Source organism: Pan paniscus, chromosome 16 (assembly GCF_029289425.2).
Source record: "Pan paniscus chromosome 16, NHGRI_mPanPan1-v2.0_pri, whole genome shotgun sequence".
Taxonomy (NCBI): Eukaryota; Metazoa; Chordata; class Mammalia; order Primates; family Hominidae; genus Pan; species Pan paniscus.
Window position 1 is genome coordinate 86,240,995 of NC_073265.2, and position 14,242 is coordinate 86,255,236.

The window sequence follows — 14,242 nt, forward strand, 5'->3', positions numbered from 1 at the left end:
TGAGCCGGTTCCATGTTCTAAGTGCTTTACTTATTAACTTGCTGTATCTACACAGTAACTTAATGAGGTAGCTATGATTAGTCCAGTTTTACAGATGAGAAAAACTGAGGCATAGAGAACTAAGTAACCAGCTCAAAGTCCTACAGCTGGTAGTTAATGGGTCCAGGATGAAATAATTACTGGTTTGTTTCTATCATTTATTTCATGTTTCCCACACTATAATAACATTCTATATAGTGAACAAAGTTTTAGCAGTTTATGGCTAGATTTCTGTAAGTAATTTGAGATTGTCATACTGTTCTGAATAGAAATCTGTGCAATAAAATGGTAACGTTGGTGAAGAGAGACTAGGAGATTTACAGCCATGGTGTAATTAATGTAAATATTAGAAAAGCACACATAGGTTTTGAATGAACAGGAAGAGAAATTCTACACATCTTTTTGTACTTGTAAATCTTGTTTCTTATGGAGTGGGACAGTGTCATACAGGATTTGGAGTTTCAGAATATTTTTTAAAAAGGAAAAAAGACAATGGAATATATGAGATGATGGTAGCTCATTTTTTTCAGCATGGTTTGTCCCCTCACCTTTCAGAAAGCACTTACTATGTGCAAAGTGCATGCAAGTCTTGAGGAATGTGAATTGGCATCAGTTCATTCCTGATGGTTTATTATCCACTAGTCCATGCACGCATAAAGGCACAGAAGTAGCAAAACATGTTAAAGAAGTTCTAATAAATGGGACTTCATATTTTAGGGATTTGAGGACTGGTCATAAATTGTTTTGGCTGGAATTTGAGGAGCAGGAACTTTGGTTTGTAGATTGAGAGCAAAGGATTTTCTTCTGTCCTAAGAAGAGTGAACCAAGGTTTGGGGGTCAACAAGCAATTCAATAATTAAAGAATGAGGAGTGGCCCTGTTCAGAGACAGAGCTGGAGAATGGATGGAGAAGTGGGGAGGTCTCTGAGATGTCTGTCTGGACAAAAGACGTTGACTTCCTGAGCAAAGACCCCAGGAAGCCACATTTAAAGCAATTTTTAACATCTTTCTGAGGCAGGTTTCAAATGCCTGAGACATAGTAGGTACTCAATTAATATTTGTTGACTGAGTGAACTGCACAATGAAAAAAGATAAAGTAATTGCATAGCATTTCAGAGTTGCCCATGAATCCATTTGCCTGCCGTCTAAAATAGTAAGCACAGCTATAGAACGCATTAGCCCTCAATCCCTGGCCCAAATTTTAGGCATTAAAATGCTAGCCTTACTCTTTGGGAGTGTACAAAGATGACCTGGGCACTGGCAGCATGCTGTCTTATGTGTAGCCTAAATCCACTGATGTGAACTCTTTGTTTGTGCTAGTTCTTTTCTTGTTTAAAACAACAGTGAGAACTACAAACCCCAGCACCTTAGAGTTATCCACATATCCATAAAAGCCTAGCAACCAAAGGTATTATCTTTATTCAGAAGAAGTAGAACACGATTAAGGTTCAGATATATATATATATATATATATATATATATATATATATATATATATGAATTGGGTTCTGAAATGGTCATTTTTTTCCCCCTCGGCTATGCTATTATAGTGATCAGCCAAGCTTCGGCAAGGTAAATACTTTTGGAAAATAAGTGGAAATTTGCTGCAAATCAGTCCCTTTTGTGCATGGCCGCGGGAGCATGTTGAAATGTTTGGACACTAATACCCATTCATTTTCTTGGCTCCATAAATAAAAGCCGCCAGCTCTGTGGCGGCCGTGAAATGGTATTCTTCAGGGCCCAGCAGGAACCCCCATCCTTATTACCACTGCAGGGGGCAGGACAGGCCCAAAATAGCAAGACAACTAAATCAAGACATTTTCAATGTCTAACAAAATGACTGTGTTTTAGAAGGAAGCAAAAGGTTGGAAAAAATTGGACAGCTGTTGTACTTAGTGAAATACCTTTGTTAAAAGAGTTCAGATGGGAAAAAAGAATCTTTTAAAAATGCATAAGCATATTTCTGAATATCATTTAAAATCTCCAAAGATCTTATGAAACTGTAAATCGAATGCATTGATGTAGTCATCAGAGGACTTCAAGCTGAAGGTATATTCCGTTTGCAGACCCCGGACCGCAGATTATGATGTGGGTCGTCAGAAATATTCTGCGGGCCTCATTATGCCTGTAGGTTTGATGGGAAAGTAGCTTCAGAAGGAGGTCAGGGAAGCTTTTGAAGGAACCTGAGCAGCTATTTTGGCCTCCAAATCTTTCTCAAATTAAGATATTTTTTTCTAAATAAGTTCGTAGACCTGAGCAGGTTTTAGCTATTGCTATTTCTTTTATCCAAGAGAAAAATTAGCTGAAGTATTTCTTAAGAGTCATAAAGGCATGGCAGTAACTTGACAGGGAGGAAGGCATTGAAAGAAAGTGTTCAGAAGGTATTTTTGGATTTTTGTTTCTCTTTCACTGCCGCCCCACCCTGACAGTTATGAAGTGCTGTTCGCCCATTTTGAATAAACAATAAATTCCTTCTGTTGTCATAATATATCCCATAAGTTAGTATCCAGTCCAATAACAATTAGTACTGATTTTTTTTGCATGGTGCAGTGCTCCATGGCTGACATTATTATAATTAAGCATGTAAATGTAACATCATTCTGACACAAACCAGTCATTTTATGTAGTACAACTCAAAAGGTTTCCTCAAAATGTAAACACGTAGAAGAATCTTGCCAAATCCCCCAAAGTTAACATGCCACTCAAGTCTGAAACACAGGACTTTTGGATTTTTGAAAGTTAATAAACAAAGAGGAAACTATTCTCTCCCCCACTTCCCACCAATCTCCTCTTCAGTCTTTTATGACTCAGATTTTAATGAGAGCCATAAACATTACCTTGCCTAATAAAAATTCCAGTATTTCAGAGCTGGCTCGGAGAACGTGAACCACATCTGGTGACAACTGGAGCTAATTAATATCTTTATAGGTGTCTTCCATCCGCTAGAGTTTAAACAGAAATAGTCAGGGGTGCTTACATCAAAGCCCGAGGCAACGGAGGGCTGTTGCTTGCTTTCTAGTCTGAACTGATAACAAGTAGACCAATTTTTATAGGATTGTAAAAGCTAAGTGTGGAGATGGTTCACGCAGAGAAGCACTTTGCTCCACTGTTCCTGCCATTCTGTGCTCATGTCCCTGGTTTTCTCTGCTGTAGACTAGTCTGGCTAGTTAGTTAGACATGTGGACAGGCAACAGGGAAAAAAAATGCTAAAAGAGGGCAGGGGAGACTAACAAATAGCTGTGCTTAGATTTAGACAAAGCACACAGTGACCCAGACATACCAGATCTTCTTGCAAAGATCTTTAAAAATCTGCTCTGTCAAGCATTTACTTGTGGCCCAGAGAAGGTTTATCTAACAGGCCCAAGTGAAAATTAACAAGCGAGATGCACTAGCACCAGTGGTGCTAATGCGTGTTTTGAAGCGTACCAGTCGGCCTAGTGCAATGTCACAGCTCTAGGCTAAACATGCAGGTGGTTGAGGGGCTTCTTTTTCAGAGGTTACCCTACAGAGAGCATGGCAGCCTTGCTCTGTCAGTATGGGCCAGTACCCCAGGAGCTCCCGGACAATCAGAAAATAATGCCATCAACCTGACCATGGTTAAGTACATAACATGCTGAAGGTTCACGGGTTTGTAGTCTGGAACAATAAAGAAAAAATAAAGACGCTTGCTCGGCAGGCCCCAGCTGTTATTAGCCATGCTGAGAGATCAAGGAAAGGTATGATATGGACTGCCATTTCAATTGGGACCAGGTTAATCTTTCAATTGGAGGAGAAGAAAAACAACAACAGAAAAGCAGTCCTTAGAATGAACCAAGGGGACAAATGACAATATCATTACTTTCATAAGCTGTGCTTAACTCTTTACTAATAGAGACCACGTATCCTTCAAATAAACTTAATTTTCTTCAGAATGGTGGGCAGAGAACTCTAACACCTCAAAGTTCAGCCAATGAACATACTATCTAATCTTCATTAATTGTGCATCGTTGAGACTTATGACTTAGAGGAGAATCTCTCTACCCACGTAGATTAAAAATAACTAGTATCTCTTAACGGAAACATCATTGGAGTTTATTCTGGCCTGGACTCCATGGCTGATTTGTGATCTTCAGAAAGTGGCTTAATCACACTGAATCTTAGCTTACTTGCTTGGAGAATGGATTAGGATGAAGTCAGAGAGTTGGGAATGAAGTCATTCTTGCAACACCAATATTGTTTGAGAAGTTTGTTTAAAAACACCAAGAACCATCTGTATGCTATTAAAGGAAAAGCTAAATTGCTGATTGCACACCCAAATATCCAGATGATTCTGTGTGAGTGGGTGTGGGAGGGTGTGCACTCTAGAAGGTGGGAGAGATCATGGGAATGTCAGCAGCAAAGAGCTCTGCAAACTGAAAGCTTGCAAGCAAGTAGGAAGTAGAACTAGAATTTCTATTTTTTTACCTTCCAAATGAAATATGAGAACAAGGAATTCTGCAAGTCTAAAATATAATCATTCATACTATTCCCTAGAAAAGGAAGCCAACAAATGAAGATATCCCCAGCTTGTTTCTCATTCAGAAAAGGAGCCCATTGTTAGGTTCCAAGGCTATTGTTCCTTTGGTTCATTGATTTTGGTGTTATCTTGGACATACAAAGAGGTGAGGGGTGAGGACAGGTGGACATATAGGGTGTTTCATTCTTAGATCATTAACTGTGCTCCCATCTCCACAAATAAATGGTTGTGAGCAACCATTGTGACAAATACTTTTTTCCTTCATTTATTTACTATTTTCATAAAATTATAAAAACATGATGGAGGAAAGTACATTAAAGTAGACAAAATTCACACAATCTTAGCTTCCTGCTCAAACAACGTGATCTTGTGTGGCCCAGTCCATTTCCTTCTGATTATGTTTGCATTTTTCTTCCTTATAGAGTCAAGATAATGTCATAATACATAAATTGGATTACGTTATGTTTTTCCTCAGGCAATATCATTGCATGGGACTGGAATCTTTATAAACATACTTTTCTTCTTCTTCTTTTTTTTTTTTTTGAGACGGAGTCTTGCTCTGTCACCCAGGCTCGAGTGGTACAGTGGCTCTATCTCGGCTCACTGCAAGCTCCGCCTCCTGGATTCACGCTATTCTCCTTCCTCAGCCTCCCGAGTAACTGGGACTACATCGCCCGCCACCATGCCCGGCTAAATTTTTTTTGTATTTTTAGTAGAGACGGGGTTTCACTATGTTAGCCAGGATGGTCTCGATCTCCTGACCTCGTGATCTGCCCTCCTCGGCCTTCCAAAGTGCTGGGATTACAGGCGTGAGCCACCGCGCCTGGCCATAAACATAATTTTTATTTGGGTTGCATGACACTTTGTCTTCTGAGTTGAACATTTGGGTTATAGCAAATGTTTTATTTAATACAAAATAATACTAATAAGAAAAGATGCAATTAAATCATTTTTAAGGCTTCCTCTCATTTAAGATTGTTTTCTTAAGTAAACTCCTGCTAGAAGAACAGAGCAAACTTTTTTAAAGCAACAAGTTCAGTTAAAGAACTTCTATAAATTCTATTTTAAAAATCACCTGAGTATTTTTAGCTCCGGTTCCTAGAATAGAAAGGAAAATATTGTTAAGGTTTTGAAGACACATGTACAGATCTTTCATGCATAGTAGTTAGAATGGGCAGTATATTATATGCAGATAGAAATAAGCATGTGCCAGACCTCTTCATCTTATTATTAGAAACAATGCTACCAAAACTGCTAGCCTCCTCCAGTCTCTAGACATTAGTTTCTTGGCACAATTGACTTAGTATTTAATCAAGCTTGCAGGATAGGCCTCTCTTCTACTATGCGCACGGTTAGATATGTCTCAGAAAACATCTGGGATTGTGAGAGGCTTTAAGTTTCATGACTAGCCCAATGAATCATCTATCTAGAGTATATTTGGTTTTGATCTCATGATGGTGGCTGAGAATGTAATGGATGAGGCTTTCTGTTTCTCTCCTTCAGGCTTTACTCTGGATTAGCAAGTACTGTCCTGCTAAGGTTTCATGGCCAGAATGCTTCCAATGAATGAAAACTAACACTGTATTACACACACAGCCTAGGCCATTACAAATTGGATAAATACTAGGTAACTGCAACCTTACACTAAGATTTTATTGATAAACGGGTGGCATCTTTCATAAGAAAGGTGGCATAATTGTGAAAAGTCATGCACAACACTTTTGTACTCAATTTCATTATTGCCAAACTTACACACTCATTGAACATTTGGCAAGTTTATTCAAGATGGAAGTGGATTGCAAGCCACGAGAGTTATGGATATCAAAAAACAAAAAGAAGGGATCCCAGGGATCATAACATTCAATATAATGGGCAAATAACCCACAAAGAGCACATTTTTCTTTAAACAAAAGAACCCAGGCTCATCTATTTGAATAGTTTCCATTAAAGCTCCTTTTTACCAGTACCTGATAGTAGATTAAAATGTCACAGATTAGATCAAAGAAATGAGTGGAGAGAAAAACTAGGAAGTGGAGAATCAGAAGTACCCTTACCTCTTTTACAGGCTAAAATGCAAACCCCTACAAATTATGGGTTTGTTCAAGGAATAATTTGAAGCATGAAAGATTAAGTTCTAGACAATTTGCCTAAGGGTTTAAGAAAGAAAAACACATTGGAAGAACATGGTAGAAACATCTCTCATTAATCAGACTCTCCGTTTCTTTAATTAAAGAAGAGATGACTAGCATTTTGCTTCTGCCCTCGGTGAAGGACTCATAGAAAACCAAATGCCCCCTTTCTGAGTTGGTTGGCCAAGGCTCCTGTTAGTGTTAAGTGTTCACATTGATAACTACAGAATCAGTTCCTTGGGGGAGAACCTAAAGACCAATCTTCAGCACAGTTTAGCACTAATCAAGGATTAGTCAATAAATGCTTTCTCATATGACTTAAGAGAAGCCTGCATTATTTCGCATGGGACTATTATTTTGTAGAACTACCATTAAGTCTTCTTATTAAAAATGGCAATCACCCTGAATTAGAAAACACCTTATATTCTGAAGAACCTAAAATAAATCACATAAGTTGAAATATCCTCTCTCAGCCTTCTCCTATCTGGTTTGTCTCCAGCCTTCATGTGTCAATATGCTATCTATTTAAATGGGAAATCAGCTAAAGTTTTGTCCTTGTGCCATCATTTTGTTTTCCTGGCAAATCAATTAGTTTTGGAAATACATTAAATCCTATCTTATTTCATGAAAAACTTATATAAAACCACAGTTTGCTGTTGAGTGATAGCTAGACCTCATAGCATCCAGAGAAGTGTGTAGGAATCCAAGTCATTCTGTTCTGGAAATTTCACACACATGTTTCATCACAAAGCCGCTAGTATAATATATATTATATTATATATACATATGTATATAAAATAAATGTCTTCTATAATTATACACATAGTTAAAACTGCCAGCTCCTTTTGAGTCTGAGTGGGAAGGAGGGGGGATTGATATTAAGTAATATTGGCAACTCATATTCCCACCACATCGTTCCTTTATTAGTATTATTCCAGTTAAAATGTTAAAACATTGATTAACATTTTTTTCTTATTAATTTATTCTTCCCTCAGATACTATATAGGGGAGTACTTTTTTGCTAAGCACTGCATTAATAAAACAAAAGTAATTATGCTGCTGTATCTTCTAATATCTAAGCAGGGATTTTTCTTCATTACCTAAATGAAGAGGTGGGATTAGAGGTCAACAAAGATAAAAAGAGGATCAGAGGGTGGATTAACATTTATTGAGTGCGTATTCCATTTTAGACACTTTAAATGCATTGTCATATAATTCACACAATAGCATGTATGCATTTGTATTACCTTCCCATTTTAGAGATGAAGAAACAGATACATGGAAAGCTGAAGTCGCTTGCCAGAGATCAGAGTTCAGTGGTCGGGCTGGGATCCACATATGTCTGCCTGACTTCAAAGTCCTTCTTACCGTGAATGTATTACCTATCAAGAAATTACTTTGAGACCATTTGGATTTTAGGGAATATTAAAGCCAAATACATACTCTTTCTTTTCTGCTGACAAAATTGTTAAGGCTTGAGTTATCTTTCCACTTGGATTAACAATGACCTTCAATATGGCAAATACTGATTGCCCTTCTGTATACAGACGCCACCCCAAAACTTTCTTCCATTGCCTTTATCTTGAACTAGGAAACATGTGTTCCCTGCTATCCCTACAACATGAACTCTGCCTTTTCAGAAAAACATTTCCAAAGTTAACACGCTCCAACATAAAGGCCTAGAAGAGCCTCCTAAAAGCCAAGGAGTTTGTCATCATGTAAAGACTCTTCTCTAGTTTCTTCATAGTTACCTGCAGATCTCTGTGGATGGGAGGTTAATACAAATGTTAAGAAGGAACTGAAGCATACTTTTTTATCATTTGGTTTTTCATGTAGGCAGACTTCTATCTAAACACAACTTTTATGATTTTTAAACAGAAAGGTATAAAGAAAACAAAGACAATGGATTTATTTATTGCTTTCCATTTAAATCATCATTTGCAATAGACTTTCTTTTCTTTTGAAAGGAAAAAATGGAGAGTTTATCCCTGGTTTCAACAGGATCTGGAAAACCTAATGAAAAGAGTGGAAGCAAGCACACTGAGAATAGAAAAGTCTTTGTTTATCCCAGGAGCCCTGCATCTGTGAGATTCCACAGCTCCCTGGACAATCCCCTCACAGGAGGCCACCTGTAGGAGCACAAGCCCTTCAGCCCTGGGGGCTATTTTGCCTCTATCCTCTGCAGTCAAACCACCAGCATGCATTCTGTGCTGTGCTAAATCTGGTAATGGCTTTTCTGAAACACACACCTGTCCATTAAGAATGGCAACGAGACTCCCAACTCATTTTACATAGGCTACTGCACAGCAGTGGATGTTAATGACTTTGGAGTGTTTTGTCTTTGACAATAAGCCGGAATCTTGACTATGCAATTGACTGCAACTACATAAATTGCTATTTGGAATGAATCTTAATATATACACTTGTGTATATGAATACAGCTAGCTGCACTTTCCCCATACGATCATGGTTGTTAACATTCTACCCATTTTAAGTGAGCAAATTTGAATAAAATGGCTGCGTAATACATTCTGTGTTAACATCAGCTATTTAAAAAGCCCAAGGATTAAAAGTTAATTCCATCCTTTTAATTCAAGGGACATATAAATGGCATTATGGGTAGAGCCAACTCCTCTTTTATCAGTCCTTTCATGCTGCCTCCTCACTAATTCTTGGTTGTTCAAATGCTACCTACATAATAAAAGCCTTGAGTTAATTTACTAAGATTTTACACCAGTGCAAATGAAAGAAAGGAAAGTGCTAAACAAGGCAATTAGCACTCTGTTTAGTGCACTCCCAAAATAAATGTAGGCAATTTACAATTTGGCAAATGGCACTCAATCCAGATCCAACTCATTTATGCCTAAGGGGGTGGTACAGTTCATTAGGGGGAAAAAGTGTTTATATATATTATACTATTGAGGCCCAACCCATTTTGTACTACAGCAACAGATGTGACTCCTCCTGAGGTTTATTAGTGTTTCTTGCAGAAAAACGCCAAACTATTATGCTTTCAAATAAATGGTCCAAAAAGAATGCCTTTTACTATTGAGTATTAGTAGCTAGCTTTACAAGATGGGGTGGGGGTGGGTATAAGTGTGTGTGAGAGATGGTTTGCAAAACTTATAGTCATGGATCGGAGCCTTTTTTGTGGCTGGAAGCATGCATTTCCTACATGGACTGCAGTTGCTGAGATCTGCAGAAAGTGTTCGCTTGAAGTATTACTGACTTTCTTAATTGACAGGAAGGTTGTTTCAAGCCTTTCATGTTTATTCTTGTAAGCCTCTTATTAGTGCAAAAATAATAGATGTTGTTAATGCAGAATCACAACCAACATTAATATTTAAGATGCTAGAATGAAAAAGGTTAAATGTGTGTTTAGATTGCTTTTGAACAAAGAGCTTTACAAAATAGTTCAGAAACGTAACAATGGACCAAACTTGGAACAATTTTGCCTGACTTTGAGTCTCTCATTCTTTGGGGGTTTATTCTTTATTTTAGGAAGATGAAGTTCTTATACAGTTTCACATATTCCTGCCATTTGGAATTTGTATCCCTGCTGGAATGAAAATATGAAAATTGACATCTGAGGAAGGAAGGTGCGAGGAAATCCACCAACCTCCCCAGTATTTTTGTTTATTTCTAAGTCTATATAGTTCCAGTGAGTGATTAAAAAGAAAAAAAAAAAAAAGACAAGGCAAGGTAAAAGCATTCTTTTGTGCCCTCTAGCTGCTAGAAGCACAAATGAAAAATAAAATTCTCTGATGATTAAATTCACCTAATCTGGCTTAGGGACTGGAATAGAGGAGAGGGGACCACAATTCCTATGAGCTAAAGTTTTTTTTTTCTTTATAAAAGACATCAGGATAAATAAAAGTTTACCGTCTTGTATTAACTGCACGCTCATTTTCAAAAGACAAAGCAGAGAAATAATTCATGAGGTACTCTCAGAAAATTAAACTGGGATATCACTTCTCTCAAACAGCTAATTAATATGACACACATATTTTGGACTATGCATTGCTTCGAGTATTGATCACTATTTTAATTCTATTTCTAATGGAAGTTGAGTAGAGATTGCAGTCTAGAATGATTTTTGTTTGTTTGTTTTAGGAATAATGTAATTGCTTTTAGAATTGCTGACCAAGCTAGAATGCATACGTAAGTTTATGAAAATGAATGGGGTGTGTGTGCTTTATTTATATGTAACCTTCTGCTTTAGGGTCACTGTTTGCATGATAATTTTATCTAAATCAGTCCTTAAGGAAATGTGGAATTTGTGGATAGAAGTCCTGATAGCAGTTTGGAGTTTGGGTTATAGCCCTTTAAATCCAGGGTGCATTTTGAATGTAAAAATCAGCACCCTGTGTGATCCCTTGCTGCTGAAGTGGGGAATGTTCTGTGAAGGTGGAGTAAGTGGCTTACTTGTGAGATAGCTTCACAAGGGAAAGATCCAAATGCCCAATTTACTGCACGATTCATTTAGGAGGAGAAAAAGTCTTGCAGCTTGGCACACACCTACTGCCCAGAATTCTGAAAAAGAAACAAAGAAATAGTTTGAAATTTGCAGAATTTAAAACAACGACAACAACAACAAAAGCCCTATCCAAGTTTCCTAAGAAAACAGCTCCATTACTGCCCTACATTTTTCTGTGTATCCTGGAGAGTGTGTGGGTATGGGGGAGGGGCGGATGGGGTGGGAAGGGAGTTGAGCTCTTTAATGATTCAAGGAAATATACGAGGACCCCTTTTTATATTTTTCCCTGAAGTGAATACACAGTTCAGAGGACTCAATTGAGTCTCACAGCCATTCCCAGCAATTCCCGACACAGTGGAGAGTTCAGCAGAAAGGGCTCAGTCTCAACAGATGTTCTAAGTGGCGCCTCCTGAGTTGCTCTTGTGTGGTGGAGAAATACAGAAATCAAGCTAAATCAAATTAGGCAGCAGAATAAGAAAATAAAGGTCAGGTCCACCAGCATCTGAGTAAACAGCCTATGCCAATATGGCCATCTACAGTCAGGAACTAATTAAGGGCTGATTGTCCTTCTCAGTGAAACCTCAAAAATGCATGGTAGTGAATTATTAAAAACAACAACAACAAAAATAATACAAAACCCCCACACTCTGCAGTCTGCCAGATGAAAAGATAGGGAACCATAATATCCCGCGGAATTGTGTCTCTTGGATAGAGATAGTCCCTAAATCCCCAGCTCTCTTTGTTTTGATGACAATTTTTCTTCCTTTAAGGAAGCAGAAACTATGCTCTAAGCCTGTCTTGTGTTACAGCTCCTTTTACCTTTGTCTGCCTATCTCAGCTGGTATTTAATTGGTCAGCAATAGGAGGGAAGTCTCCTTTGAGGTAATGAATATTGACTGTTTATGTTGAAATGTCACTGTGAAAAGAAAGCCCAGCACCAAAGAGGGAGAACCCAGTGTGAGAGTCTCAGACACAAAGGAGACACCAGTGAAACGGAGGCATTGAAAAGCAAAGCAGCTGAAATTCAAAGAACAGATGAAACAGAAATGGCCTACATGTGTGGGAATTTTAAGCTAGCAATTGACAGGTGAAAAAGTCATTATTTTACCTGTTATAACCAAGTGTAATTGCGTGTTTTTCCTAAAATGGCATGAGGGCCATGGTTCATATAACTATTTCCATTGAGAAACCATCCTCATCTTTTAATGAATCATTTTTGTTTCATAAAGGTGATGGGTAAACCTGTTTCTAATTATATGGATTTGAAAAGTTAGAAAAAAAAGAAAGAGAGGAACTACTTTGCTAGGATGGCCCTCTCTTAAAATGGTTAGATCTTGCATTTCTCAAATGAACCTGCTGGGTCTGAAAAGTTTTGGCTGTTGCAATTATAGATTTTAAGGCAAAAAAAAGGGAAAGGCAAAATGCTGTCACAAGCCAAGTACAGTCTGCTAATTAGTTTAGCTTGGTTGGAAATATTATCATTTAATAATATGGGACATTATTTACTGCATATCTTGGTCATTTGATGGTGACCGTGAGCTGACAGCTGAGACAGTGTCTCTTTAACCCTCTCTGTGCTGGTCAAGCACTTCCCCATTTAAGTCTGGTTTTGCTGGGGAGCTATGGCTTAATTCACCCACAATGGATTTTATGTCACTGTGTGAATTGGATTTTCCCTTCTTATATTTCCCCCAAATGGTGACCAGCCAGATAAGTAAAATCGGAAAAAGGACAGCAAATAGAGAATTTCTATATGATTTCAATGTGTAGGAAGTTCTAACGTTGCCAAGTTTTTAAGCCTGAGAGGAGTCTCCCCATCCTTCTTTGGGCTTCATGACCATTTTGCAAGTTAGTGATAACTACAAGTATTGTTTTTCTTGCCTTTTTATTGTGGAAAAGAAGGCAAATGAAACAAAGGGATTACTATGTAACTACTGAGTCACACTCGTGGGAAAAATAAAATCACTGTGGGGTTAAGATAAACAAAAAACTTCAGTTTCTGGTCCCCATGAATAAGGCGGCTGTATTTACAGTGTGGTTTTACTGTTCACATATTTAAAGTTCACATATTTAAACTTTATCATAATTGGGACCCCATCATCACACATTTTTAAGGCAAGAGCTCATTAGCTTTCTCTTTGGATCCCAAATGCAGAAAGGATTCCCTGTTTTTGTTGCCCAGCCATTCAATTATGTTTTCCAAAACCTGGAAAAATAAAAGATGACATCTTTAGTCACACCCCACGTCATGCTTGAACCCTGACCTGTGACACTCACCTAACTTGAACTAACAAGCTGCATGCCCCACGAAGAGTGATACTTCTTCATTAGCAAGATCCATTTCACCTTTAAAAACCCTTGGTTTTCCGTTTGCATTAAGTGAGATTGAGACGTCTTGGGTCTCTCAATGACATTTAGGAATCTTCCAAGACAAAAAAGGAAGTCATTACATCTCCAGTTCACCTGCAAAGAAGATGTCATTAAAAGAGGAAGCAAAATGAAACCCTGTCAACTTGTTAGGGCCCAAAAGGTAATTCTGCCATCAAATATGGAGTCGGGGAATGATACAGAATCCTATTATTACTGACACGAAAGAACCTGCTGGTGTCAAAGGTGTCTCCTGCCAGAAAAGTTCAGGTGTTGCTAAATTCATTAATGTGTCAGTTTGAAAAGATGTGATGTCATTCCTGTTGTCTGTAGGGATGAAAACTGGAATCTGCCTGCTCCTGTCAACACACTATCATCTTAATTTCGTTTGCTCTGCACTTTATTTGCCATCTGTAAGGGGTTAAGGGCCATGGGCGATGGCTTCTTAAAAGGCTACTAATATTTGACATATATCATTTCAATCTGCCCTTTCACCACCACCCCCTACCATCAAAAAAAAAAAAAGTTGTTAAATAATATTACTCGTGATAGTTTGCTTGCCAGATGTTTGCTAATGAGGGTAGTAGAGAGACAGTGAATCTCTTCTGGTCTTTTATTTATTTTTATTATGTGAGATAAAAGATAAGTGTACCTAGTCTTTATAAGGTTATGTGCTTTCATATAACCATGATACATTTTTATAGGAATTTGATGCTTAAATATTCAGACATTGGAG